At 47.4% G+C, this 13,143-nt stretch overlaps 2 long non-coding RNA genes across 2 annotated transcripts in view; both read left to right on the forward strand.

Moving 5' to 3' along the window:
• The window catches only part of LOC146177302 (uncharacterized), a 64,895-nt gene extending 54,496 nt beyond the window's left edge, over positions 1 to 10,399 (forward strand). Inside the window, exons 6-7 of the long non-coding RNA XR_014701299.1 lie at positions 9,234 to 9,353; positions 10,291 to 10,399. This is a non-coding gene — a long non-coding RNA (uncharacterized LOC146177302). The remainder of the gene's footprint in view (positions 1 to 9,233; positions 9,354 to 10,290) is intronic.
• Positions 10,400 to 11,051: 652 nt separating this feature from the next.
• Positions 11,052 to 13,143, forward strand: part of LOC146177303 (uncharacterized) — a 94,130-nt gene continuing 92,038 nt past the window's right edge. Inside the window, exon 1 of the long non-coding RNA XR_014701300.1 lies at positions 11,052 to 11,119. This is a non-coding gene — a long non-coding RNA (uncharacterized LOC146177303). The remainder of the gene's footprint in view (positions 11,120 to 13,143) is intronic.

Here is a 13,143-nt window from a genome sequence, read left to right on the forward strand (position 1 = left end):
CAACACGGATCACCGTGGTCTTCGAAGAAGCCACCGACTCGCCAGTTGACCGCCCCTGCCATTCAATCATTCAATATGGCTAAAGACAGCGACCAACGTCCGAACACATGCGGTCGACAACTGGCAGCATTATCACGTGCCGTGCAACATTGGTGCGAAATGTGACGTGGACATCGGCGAGTGGTTTACCAACTACGAACGTGTCAGCGGTACAATCGTTGGAATTCGACCATAAAACTAGCTAACGTAGTGTTCGTGGAAGGCACGGCGCAAATTTGGGCAGACAATCTTAAGAACTCCCTTACAGGCTGGGATCGTTTGACAAAAGAAAGAAGTGCTTTGGCGGCTAATAAGCGAAGAAGAAACGCTCAGAGAAAACATTGCTGCAGCGAGGCCAGGTACCTGGCGAGACATGCACCACATATATTTACTTATTTGGTTGCTATCAGGGTCACTGAGACGCTACAGATACGAGTGGTTGAAATACTTATACAAAACCTATAATTAAGGAGAATTTTTCAACATAGGTGATTAAGAAACGCAGATTTGAAAGCTTTGGGTTTTGAAATAGAGACGAGGCAGGCGGACAGGTGGTTCCAGTCTTAGCTTGTCTTGGGGAGGAAAGAGTAGAAATACTGGTTAGTACTGCACTTTGGAACATTAACTTTAAACGATGGTCAATGCGGGATGATATGTAAATCGGAGAAGCGAAAAGACTTTGTTTCAAGGATTCATTTGTGTAATATATTTCGTGGAACGTGGAAACTCTAGAAAAATGACTCCGCACCGAAAGATGTGGGAGATCTAGAGATCTCTTCCTTGTTTGACACTACATGAACAGGAGTAGCTATTCAAAATAAAACGATCTGAACGATTCTGGACAGATTCTAAGATATTATTAAGATTCTTGATGTTAGGATCCCACACAAAAGACGCGTATTCCATTTTACTACGAACCACCGTTTTGTAGAGAAGTAGCTTTATGAAACCGGAGCAAGTGAAAAATTACGGCGAAGGAAGCCAAGCATGCGATTAGCATTGTTACATGTTTGATTTGCGTTGTCCATGAGAGGTCACTGCTGATGATATTTAGCAGACATCTGCACGGAAGTCTCACTACTTGAATGGTATTGTTAAATGTGCTCGAACCATCCACCTGCACTTACATTTGCAGCAGAACAGAAAACAACTTGGTGTGATGTATCGTCAGTAGCAGGTTTGTCACTGGATTTAGACCCACACAGCCTTGCAAGTTCGCAAGTAGGGCATTTCCATGCATTTTAGCTTCTGCCTTCCAATTTTTTTCAATGCCTCTTAAGCAGTTGCTATGGCAGCCAAAGCGATATTTCGCTTGGGTAACGAACTGTTCACAAAGTGTCTGCTTGCACGAGTGGCAGATTTCACAATCATTGATGGTAGCAAACTATCATAGCACATAATATAACAGCACGGCAAAAAACAGTGCTTGTTAAAGAATGATGTGCAGCGTACGCCCACCCTACCTGCGTATCGGGAAGCAAACACATGACAATCCGAGAAGATGAAAAGCATAGCCGTCCACAATTGTGACGCGTGCATCCATGGCGGTAAGCGTCCAATCGGCCGTCGCTACGTTGTAGATGCTATCAATCTCCAGGAGCAGCTTTACTTGAAGCCCACCGTTGAAAGTTGCAAAATCATATCTGCGTATCAGCAAGCAGTCACTCTCATCCGAGTTCGTGAAAAACAAAGCCATCCGCTATTGCTGCTGCCAAGTACCGGGGATCGCGAAACAAACCATTAGAAAAGTTTTTTACCCCATACATCAGCGGCAAAACTTCCCAGATTCTATCATTTTGGAATCAGCCCACCAGCAAGGAGTGGTCACGCCCACAGAGAACAAGACCACGTTGTCATCAGGCTATTGGACACGAGAACCAAGGCGCCGAGGGCGATCGTGGCAGCTACAGCTGCCAAACGTATCCCACAGCTGCTGTCGAGAGGCATCCCAGGCCTTATGACCGGCCTGCTTGTTCTGGTACCATGTTCTAGGTGCGCGTTTAGGCGCTGAGTAAGCATTGTCAGCTACTGAGAAGAGGCCCACTGGTTGAACCGAGCCACTTGCTCAAACTGGCCAGCCCAGTCCACATCTTCAGTACCTCCATCATGTAAACGGGGGGCACATTATGCTGCTGGATTATCAAATATCCTGACTTCAGTGGACCACTTGAGAAATGTTGAAGGTTCGGGAGGTTCGCGCCGCTCTGAGTAGAGGAGCATTTCAGAGCTCAGGCCCTGAACGGGCTGGCTGCAGCGATGGACAGGCGTAGACACGAGTGGGAGCGGGTCGAGAATCTATAATCGGCTGCGAGAGTTTCGAGATGGAGTTCAGGGCAGCAGCTTTTACAATTGACACGTAGCAATTTCTGCTCGTAGCAGTGTGCTTTGAATGGGATTGAAATGGACGGCACCGGAGAGCACACCAAGACTACCGAGAGCTGGTCGGAACGGAGGCTTCAGATTCATGTCGCACACCTTCCCACGCCCAGGACTCAACTCCTGTGCCAGTCGACACCCCTGCGTACCGGTCTAGCCGGAGGAATCAAGGCCTCCCGCCTGAGCACGGGCCGTTGGAGTTCAGTATCGCAGCCTCCCTTCAACCTGCCATGCAAGCTCAATTTACTACACATTGCAGAAACCACGATTACCTTAGCCCTTCCACGGCAGTCAGACCAAGACAATGAAGACTGCCTCGTCCTGCTTGAACGGGTCGCCTCATTTAATCACTGGGTTGACGCCGCCAAGCTTAAAAACGTCTTCTTCATCCTGGAAGATGGAGCTCTTACGTGGTACAAAAACCGAGAAGCTCACCTAACATCATGGTGCGATTTCTGCCGACGCAGCCTAGAGACCTAAACCAGCTCGGTTGAGCGAGAACGTGCAGAAAGGGCCTTACAGCCTCGTATACAGATGACGAATGCGACTGTAAGCACCAAAGCACGTATGAGGAGAACATGACCCGGACCTTCCGACGATCTGACCCGTTCTTTCCTGAAGACAAAAATATTGCGCCACCTCATTCGCGGCGTTAGATACCAACTGTTATCTGGTCTCGTGCGTAATCCGCCGAGCTCGGTTGCCGGGTTTCTTGCGGAAGCTGCCAAAATGAAGCAGATACTCCAGTAGCGGTCTACCACCTACGACAGGCCAGGACCACCGCTTCAGTTGTGGAGCCGCTTTCGGCCTGCGGGACCATCCCGAATCTTCGCGTCATCGTCGGCTCTGTTTTACGCGAATAGCTCCAGACGCTTCTCGGTGCTCCCCAGCCAATGGTCGACTCTATAGGTTGCAAAGTCCACGAAGAGCATTAAAGCCTTTGCTATCTGCTGATCCGCCACTTTTCCCACGGAGTACCATCGTCAACGTATGCAGATATGTTGCGACGCCTTGCGACTACTACGACACCATTACAGCCACCCGATCAATGTTCACTCTATTCCGCAGAAACTGAGCCGTACATCGATAACCGACGACCAACCCAGCGGAAGGCGCCCCAAATTGCCAGCGCCTGTGCTTCCATGCGGGGAAGCAGGTTGGATGGATGGATGGAATGGATGGAATATAGGAGCGTCCCCTTTGAAACGAGGTGGTAGCAGTAGCTATCATGCTCATTTTCTCCATATATCTTAATTATTGATTTAGAATGGTTAACTAAACCATCATTCTATTTATTAAATTTTGCTCCTACATTACTAACATTATGTCACTTCTCTGCTTTTAAGCCACCAATCTTCCAGCCGTTTTTTCTAGTTTCCACCGCCGGTTTATTCACCCGGCCACTGTTATCTCTAAACCCCAGAGCTTCAGGAACAGTGATTGCGCCTGCATCAACTTCCGGATGGATACCATTGCATTCGAGTATAATATGGTCAATTGTTTCACTGGAGTTTCCACATACAGCACATGCGTCATATCCATTGTTAAACTTCTTTTTGTAGCTGCGTGTTCTAAGACACCATGATCTAGCTTCAAAAAGTAGGGCACTGCCTCTTGAGTTATCAAAGAAATCTTCCTTCCTGATCTCCATTTTCCACTTTCGGTATAATTCCACACTGTTTTTTTTTCCATCGAATTTATCAAATTTTTACCTTCTGTGTTTTTCACCTGTTGCTTAATGCTCTTTATTTCTCCGTCCTTGTTACTAGCATACATACTAGTTAGTTTCCTAGTTCTTTTCCTCCATTGTGAGTCAACGCTTTCTAGGTACAGGTATTTAAATACCTTAGCTGCCCATCTACTACTGTCCAATTTCCTCAGGCGTTCCTCATATAATATTTTACTCTGAGCTTCCCGTACTTCGAAAGATGCCCAGCCATATCTCCCTGTACCGCCTCATTTGTAGTTTTGCCGTGGGCACCTAGTGCTAATCGTCCAACGGATCTCTGATTTGTTTCTAATGTCGACTGTACCTCTGATTTTAGGCACAAAAACGCATTTCCGAAAATAAGTCCGGGCACCATAATTCCTTTCCAAATACCCCTCAATACCTCATACCTATTGTATTCCCACAATGCCTTATGCTTCATTATCCCGGCATTCCTTCGCCTTTTGGCCTTAAGTGATTGCTCATGCTTTCCAATGTATGCCAATCCTTCGTTTACCCATACCCTCAAATATTTATATTCTGCTACTCTAGGTATTTCAAGGCCTTGAATTTTAAGACCCTGATCAGTTGAGCCGTTGAAAATCATCAGACCCGACTTAACTGCGCTGAAACTGAAGCCTAGAGCGTCCCCTTCGTCTCCGCAATACTTAACTAGAGTTTGCAATTCTTCCAGACTCTAAGCTAACAGCACAATATCGTCTGCATACATCATACATCAAGGTTATCTGTATCGCCAGCGCCCCTGTCGACACCTGGGATTGCACGGATTTTTCATCGAAATACGTCGCCCTCCACTAGGCCAACGATCTCGTGAGATTGTAGGCTACTTATCCCAGCAGCGCATGGCGCCAACTTCCCTGCAACAATCACGGTCCCCGTCCCCACGCCGACCATCAACGTAGCCAAGATCTTCCACAATGGCGGAGTGATGGTCGCCAAATCCCCACTGGCAAAACTAAAGACAGCGACCTAACTTCTCCAAAGAACCCCGGAATCTTTTCTTGCTACTGCCATCGCATTCGCCGACGCTTTAGCGGATGTTTCTGAATGTTTTACATTCTGATCTGATAGCACTGTGCACCCGCCCCTCGACCGTTTTGACATTACTCCGGACCTCTAACACAACAGCGTGACATGTACGCCCTACTACTAGAGTACAACACTTGTTTTGCGTCCTCATTGAAAGTACGGCAAACACCTATTGTGAAGCACGGAATCATTACTCCCGACCGCGCCCGCCCTATCCGCCAGCAGCTATACTGTATCTCAACGATGGAACGTGAAGCGATTCAGACACAGATTCGAGATGCTTGGTGATGGCGTCATCCCAGGTAGCAGCGAATGTGAGGCCCCAGTAGGTCCGATGTAGGCAAGTGGCGCTGGGGCAACCATCATAAAATCTGCAACGGTTCCCGATGGGGCAGAAGTGGGCAAACCGCATTTGGGCTTGCCCCTGCTCCTTCTGCATGGGTCCCATAGCGGCGTTTCTTGGGCTAATGCAGAGAACATTCCTGCATCTAGACCACAAGGGTCCATTGCCGGATATTTGAGGGCAATCCAACCTAAATGTGGGCTTTTTATGGGAAAGCCCTCAAAGATCCGAAATGAGGCCGCCACCCTTAAATCTTTGTGGACCAACATCGGCCGTAGTGGGACAAGAAAACGGACATACCCACATGCTGCCCTAATCGGCCCCTTGTAGGTTACTTGAGGGCAGGCGAAATATGAATAAGGGCTCAATTTGGGCAAACCCTCGTGAAGCCCAAATGAGGCAGCCTTAGCTAAACCGCTTTAGGTCCCACATAGGCTGTAATGGGGCTGGAAGGCGGGCGTGCCCGCATGGTACCAAAATCGGTTCTTTGTGGGAACTTTGAAGGCCCGTGCAACAGCAGGTGGGCTCTAGGTTCAAAAACAACGTCCAGCCCAAATGGGGCTGCCCACATAAAACTGCTTTATATCCAACATGGGCCGTAATGGGGCTGGAAGGCAGGAGGGCCCGCATGATACCAAAATTGGTCCCTTGTGGGGAATCTGAAGGCACGTGCAACACCAAGTGGGCTTTAAGTTCAAAACCAACACCCAGCCCAATTCGGGCTGCCTACACAAAACCGCTTTAGGTCCCACATCGGCCGTAATGGGGCTAGAAGGCGTGCGTGCAATTGCGTAATCATTGTTTCCAACCTTTATTTGCATTAGATGTTGCCCTAAATTGCTATTATAGATGATTTGTATAACAGTTGTTGCCATGTTTAGTCGATTAGAAATTTACATGGCTTTAGTTCTCGCACTCATGCAAATTGTGCTGCAAATACTGAAACAAACTGATTGCTAACTGTTGCCTTTTATGTGGTTGCTTTGAACAGCCTGTAACTCTCCGCACAATATTGTAGTTTGCTCTACCCTGATGGGGCTGGTGCAGGTGGGTCACCGCTGCTTGCGGCGGGGGCTGGCCTGGCACTGAATTTTTATCTGTTGCAGGCCGTCATTGCACACGCCACCGCTGGTGGTGGACAAGGGCTGTTGTAGCGGCGCGCGTCTTTCTTTCCCTCTTGCTTTTCTTTCTTCTCTATATTCTCTTCTTTCTCTTCTATCTGCACGAGGCAGCGGAGGTGGCTCAGCTACAGAGCCAGTAGCAGGCCCGTGCATTTTCTTTTTCTTCTTCCTACAGCCACAACAACAACAATATTGCTGTTCAGAACACACATCCCATATCCTGAACAAGATGTACATGAAGTCATTTCGGCTAGATGAATTTTATCAATTAATTGTAAAATTTGATATTGTGGCTGTTTAGAAAGTGCAGACATGTATAAAATAATTTTAAAATTTGATATTGTGGCTGTTTAGAAAGTGCAGACATGTATAAAATAATTACTTAATTATGTGCATAAATATTGATGTGGAAAACTTGGACTAGGGCTTTTCATCAATTTCCTGCGTCGGACCCCTATGAGACTAGTGTGGGCAAGCCCCAGTGCGGCTAGCGCTATAGAACCCGCATTGGTCCTATGTCATCATCTGAGAGGCTAACTGAAATTAAGAAAAAAAAAAAGTTCCTCCAAAGCGGCTGCCCAAATCGGTCCAAAGTAGGACCATCGCGGGGAGTTGGCGGGATGCGCCCTTTTAACAATGCCGGAAAAATGTGGGCAGCCCCGCAAGGGCTGCCTGCATCGGCCCCTAGTGGGGCCCATTGGGGCTTTGTCGACAACCCGCTTCGGGCCTACGTCGGCCCCTCTTGCAGCGCCCACATTGAGCCCACCGGGCCGGTCCTGCATTGCCTACATCGGGCTCACCGGGGCCCACCCTTCATAGCCCGCTTTGTGATACCTGGGATACAACCGTCCAACAGCCCGTGGTCGTTCCCAGTCGTGCTGGTAAAGAAAAAGGTTGGGACCTTTTGCTTCTGTGCGATTATCGAAAGTTGAACGACACCAGTAAAAAGAAATCTGCTCACTGCCCCGTATCGTCGATTCGTGGACACGCTTCGTCGCGCCCAGTACTCTCGTCAATTGATTTGAAGAGCGTGCAATGGCAGATTGAAGTCGATGAGCGGGACCGCGAAAAAACAACCTTCGTCATCCCTAATGGACTGTACGAGTTTAAAGGGCTGCCTATCGGATTATGTTCAGCGCCGGCTACCTTTCAGCGCATGGTGGACACGGTTCTTACCGGCCTCAAATGACAAGTTGGTTAGTGTATTTCGGTGATGTTGTGTTCTCTGAAACATTTGGCGAACACATGAACGCCTGCGCGCAGTATTAGATGCCCTAGGGTAGCTGATCTGACGCTAAAACCCGAGAAGTGCCACTTTGACTACAAACAGTTGAAGTTTCTCTGTCATCTCGCGAGCGCCGCTAGCGTGAGGCCTGAAGACAGACCGTGTCTGTCTTCCGTCTTCTCACACGGTCGGTGCCCCTATTCCAGGGATCCGCTGAGCTTCGCTGCTCGCTGGGCGTGCTGAATCAGACCTAGTTGGCAATCCAGATCGCCGCTGGAGAGCCGGCTTTCCAACTGTTCCGCACTCGGGTCTTTACGAAAGCTATCATTATTATTACATTGCCACGTGATGTATAACGAAGGTTTGCTACCACACCATAGGCAGGTGTCCCGATATTGTGGCGGGTAAAGTTTGCTTAGGATATGCAGGTTAGGGATTGTTCCAATCTGCAGATTTCGCCAGTACACTGCCTCTTGTTGTTTTAGATCACGGTGAGGCGGCGGATAGCGGATCCGTACGCCCCTATAGTTGTTCAGAATGTCTGAGTACGTAGGGCCGACTCGCTCGGGTAGATCGTCCGATTGGGAGGAAGCTCAACTCGTGTACCCTCGAGCTACCTCATCGGCGCATTCGTTCCCCGCTATGTCGGTGTGTTCTGGCACCCAGTAGATGTTGTGTGTGAATTTTGATGCGCTCGCGCTCTGAAGGAGCCTGAGCGCGGCGCGACCTATGCAGCCGTTCATGTAGTTACGGCACGCTTCTCTCGAATCTGTAACAATGGTAAGGGACGTGTTGCTTTGATACCCGGTAACCACCGCTAGAGCAACGGCCAGCTCCTCCCCTTCGGTTGCCGTGCAATCCCTGACTGAGACGCTAGCTGGTTGCTTTAGGTTGGAATCAATAGCTACCGCCACTGCGCTGTTATGTGAGCTTCCTGCATACGGAGCCGCGTCCGTGTATACCGTTGTGGATTTTGTAGCTAAATTTTGTTGTACATACTTCGCCCGGGCTGCCCTACGGGCCACATGCAAGTTGGGGTCCATGTTCCGAGGAAGGGAGCTAACCTTTAGCGTCTGGCCTCTCATATCCTTTTCATCAATTATTGACAAAAGTAAAATGTCTTAACTGCAAGTTCGGCTCGTATACGTTGTGGCAGTAATTGATTAGGGCGAAATTTCTTATGTGATGGCAGCAGAGTAAGATAACCGACTTGCTGCTGACCGATAGTGAAATTGCCTATGTGGAGGAAGTTATCATTACAGTCGCACTGATCAAGTTAAAGTTATTTATTAAGGAGATATTATCTATTTAGTATTGGGGCTTCATTCCAGTGCTCTTTCAAAATAAACCACATGTGTATTTTTATTACAGGTTCTCACGGGTGCCCATTGGACATTAAGAAATGCGAAGCGTTTTGCAGCGCACTTAAGTTTCCATATTCAAAGTGCGACCAATACATAACTAGCGACTGTTACTGCTACGGCCTAGTGTGTGCGTATCAGAATTGGAATTCCTTCTTTGATATTTCCGCTGCTTCTTTGTTAGTACATGTAACAGCATGAATTACCTGTTGTGGTGTACCTAAATAATAAAGTGCTTTAGAATGCACCAACAGCTTAGACATATGCGGTCATATCTGCTACATACACAGCCAGTTCATAACATTTATCGGTGCCTAGAAAACTTTGTAGGTCCTAAGCAACCAGCGTTTATGCTAATACATATTGAAGAATGGCACTACTTGCTAGGTTCTTTATACACCAATAAAGCACTGAGAAATATCATTGCACAGGATATTCTGCATTATTTTCTCAAACAGTAGAACTCGAAACACGAGGTATACCCAATAAGAATACGCCTACTATAAACTATTATATTTATGTCAGAAATTTTATGTTTTCACATTGGCTCCGATAAGACAAACAGATGCCCGCTTCAAAATGACACACACAGCCTGCGTTCCCAGGAAGTAATGTCCCTGGTTCTCGCCGTTGCCGACCGCAGCCTACATTGCATGCTGCCCGGATTTTGCAGCTAGATCTTGTCAAATATGAATTTTATATGTACTACAATTTACTCATGGGACTACAAAAATCTTGTCTAATTCAGTTGTAACTTTGCCAGTTTTCAGTAGAGTATTACGACGATAACGCAAACTGCTGGCCCAATAACGAAACTGGCCATACTCTCCACTAGGAAAAGTAGGTGACTGCTTTTTAAAAGGATTCCTAATTAGTGGTTTTTCCCATTTTATTGGCATGCACTTCTTTGTTATAGACAGTTGAAAAATATTCCCAAAGTTATTACCACAATTATCAAAAGCTTTGTGGGCCAGACTAAGAACTGCAAATGATTTGGATTGCTGAAATTATAAGTAAAACTCTTAAGCTACAATGCATTCAGTTATTCATACAAATTTTCTTTACAGGGGATACAGAGCGCAAAAGCTCCGTTGAAGAGAAAGGTATGTACTCACACTGCTTATGTACTACAGCCCAAGCAATTTTCATGTGAAAATTGCCAGAAATATCTAGCTAATACAAAAATAATGCCATGTTGCTTCAAACCAAAATTTTCTGTCATAACTGACTTGCGAAATGTGTCGTACTTTTTGGACTGCGGTTTATAACAAGCGGCGCCTCATTTTGTCGTTTTATTCTCTTAACTGTATAATAATTTTACACTAACGATTTCTAAATGTCACAAAATGCTCTTCAGTCAACATCATATTGGCTTTCGAATGGGGCAGACAGCTACCACATATTGCGCCTGTTTAAATCTAACCTACCGAACTCGTTGTGGTCTCTCTCGTGAGCAATCGTTGGTGTGTGTACGCCGAGACGTTGTGCACGTCCGCCATACTCTACAGCCCCACGAAACAAATTACTACATTTGTTTGACAATCATTTTAAGAGGACAAGTCTTCTGTAATTGGCGCTTATATCCACCGAGAGATGACTGGGACCAGTAATATCTATTTTCAACCATCCAGTGTTATACAGATCCTCATACTATTGCGGGTGACTTTAACGATCACCGCCCTCAGTGCAGTAGTGCGATAATAAGCTATCGAGGAAGAGCACTGGCAGACTAAAGCATGCGCAAGATTATCAAAAAATAATGGACTGCTCACCGTCGTTTCTACGTGGACTAACCTGCCGCAGCTGCTTGGTTATGGCGTTTGTTTCCAGAAGCCTCCATCTCTCTGTTTATTGGTGCAATGATGTGGAACCACAAGTACGTGTCCACATGCCACAGTAAGTATGCAGCAACTCGTTCCACATACCACTTCCTCTCGTGTGGATTACACGGATTAAGCCACCTTCAGGCTATCTGTGTAGACTTACTGCATGGACCTCCTGTCAGCATCTCAAATAGAGGCCCTTATTATGTCCTCTAGCAGTGAGAACACTCGCTATGTTAGTGTGCCTGCGTCAATAGTGCATCGACGAGGAATTCGAGAGGCCTACATGGTCCCAGGATAGTAAATAAATGTATGGTACCATTTAGTGGGCTGAAATGTACCCTGATGTACATCTGCTCAGAATATCATAAATACATTCAAGTATATTCTTGTTTATCTCTATTAGCACAAGCATTTGGATTTAGAGATAACTGCTTAGAAAACGACTGTTTATTTCCTTTTGGTGGATAATTTTAAATAAACCGCCGTTGAACTTGCAGTCCCTCAGGAATCGATTCGCTACATAAATGGAGAGCTACCTCAGAAATGGTGTATATTCATGTACACAAATACGGGATTGAAAAGTATGAAAAGTTTCTTACGCCACACCCCTTACCACTTTTTTTTTATATACACTAGAGGTGTGTGCTGTTGTCTGTTGTTATCTGTTTTGGGAGCCAAGGCCCAGTTAGGCTTGACGCCTTTTGCCTTGGCTTCCCCTTTCTTGTAAAAGAAATACTTGGAGATTCTGCGTTGATTACCAACACCTCAACAAAATTACAAAGAAAGACGTTTACCCGCTCCCCAGGATAGATGATGCCCTCGACTGCTTGCCCGGTGCCAGCTATTTCCCTTCCATTGATCTTCGTTCGGGGGTTATTGGCAGAAGACCGCCTTAGTCACACCCGATGGCCTGTATCAATTCAAGGTGATGCCTTTCGGCTTGTGAAATGCGCCCGCAACATTCGAGCGCATGATGGGCTCTATCCTGCACGGCTTGAAATGGACGACGTGCTTCTGCTATCTCGATGACGTCATTGTATTTTCTTCTACAATCGAGAGCCATCTTCATCGCCTTGATGCCATTCGTGGCGCCTTCCGAAGAGCCGGGCTTCAGTTCAACTCGAAGAAATGTAGCTTCGGCCGACGTAAACTCAAGGTGCTCTGTCACGTGGTCGACGCCCGTGGCGTTCAACCCGATCCAGACAAATTACGTGCTGTAAGTGCATTTCCTACACCCCGTTGTACCAGTGACGTGCGTAGTTTTCTTGGGCTTTGCTCCTATTTCAGGCAGTTTGTACCCAACTTTGCGGAAACGGCTCGTCCACTCACCAATCTTGTGAAGAACGACGCTCCGTTCTGCTGGGACGAAGAACAATTCCAAGCCTTTTCTGCGCTCATTGTAGCCCTCACCAACCCACCAGTCCTGGCACACTTCAATCCTTCGGCACCAACGGAGGTGCGCACCGACGCCAGTGGTCACGGTATTGGTGTCACACTCGCCCAGCAGCAGATGAGTCGCACTCGCGTCAATGCTTACGCCAGTCGCCTCCTTTCTGAGGCTGAACGAAATTACTCGATCCCAGAACGTGAGAGCTTAGCCCTTGTGTGGGCCATTACAAAGGTTCGCCCTTACTTGTTTGGCCGCCCGTTCTCCGTCATCACCGACCACCATACCTTACGCTGGCTTCGTACGCTGAAGGACCCTACTGGTCACCTGGGTCGTTGGGCCCTCCGCCTTCAGGAATACATGTTTTCTGTCGTCCACAAGTCTTGCTAGCTGCACGCTGACGCCGATTGCCTGTCCCGCAACCCGCTAGATCCCCCACGTGCGAGCGAGTGCGACGATGACACATGTGTTCGCCTGACACATGTGTTAGCCTCACAAATGTGTTCTCTGACTTTTCAAACATTCGCCATGAGCAGCGCTTAGATTCCAAGCCTTGCAGCGTTATCAATCGCCTCAGTACTGATCACATTGATGCTACCCTTGTTCTGTTTGAGCTCCACAACGGCACCTTATACCAACGAAATATGCGACCAGATGGCGCCGAGCTTCTGCTCGTAGATCCCGAACACCTGCGCACCCTCGTTCTT

Source organism: Amblyomma maculatum, chromosome 10 (assembly GCF_055883805.1).
Source record: "Amblyomma maculatum isolate TAMU_Amacu chromosome 10, ASM5588380v1, whole genome shotgun sequence".
Lineage (NCBI taxonomy): Eukaryota > Metazoa > Arthropoda > Arachnida > Ixodida > Ixodidae > Amblyomma > Amblyomma maculatum.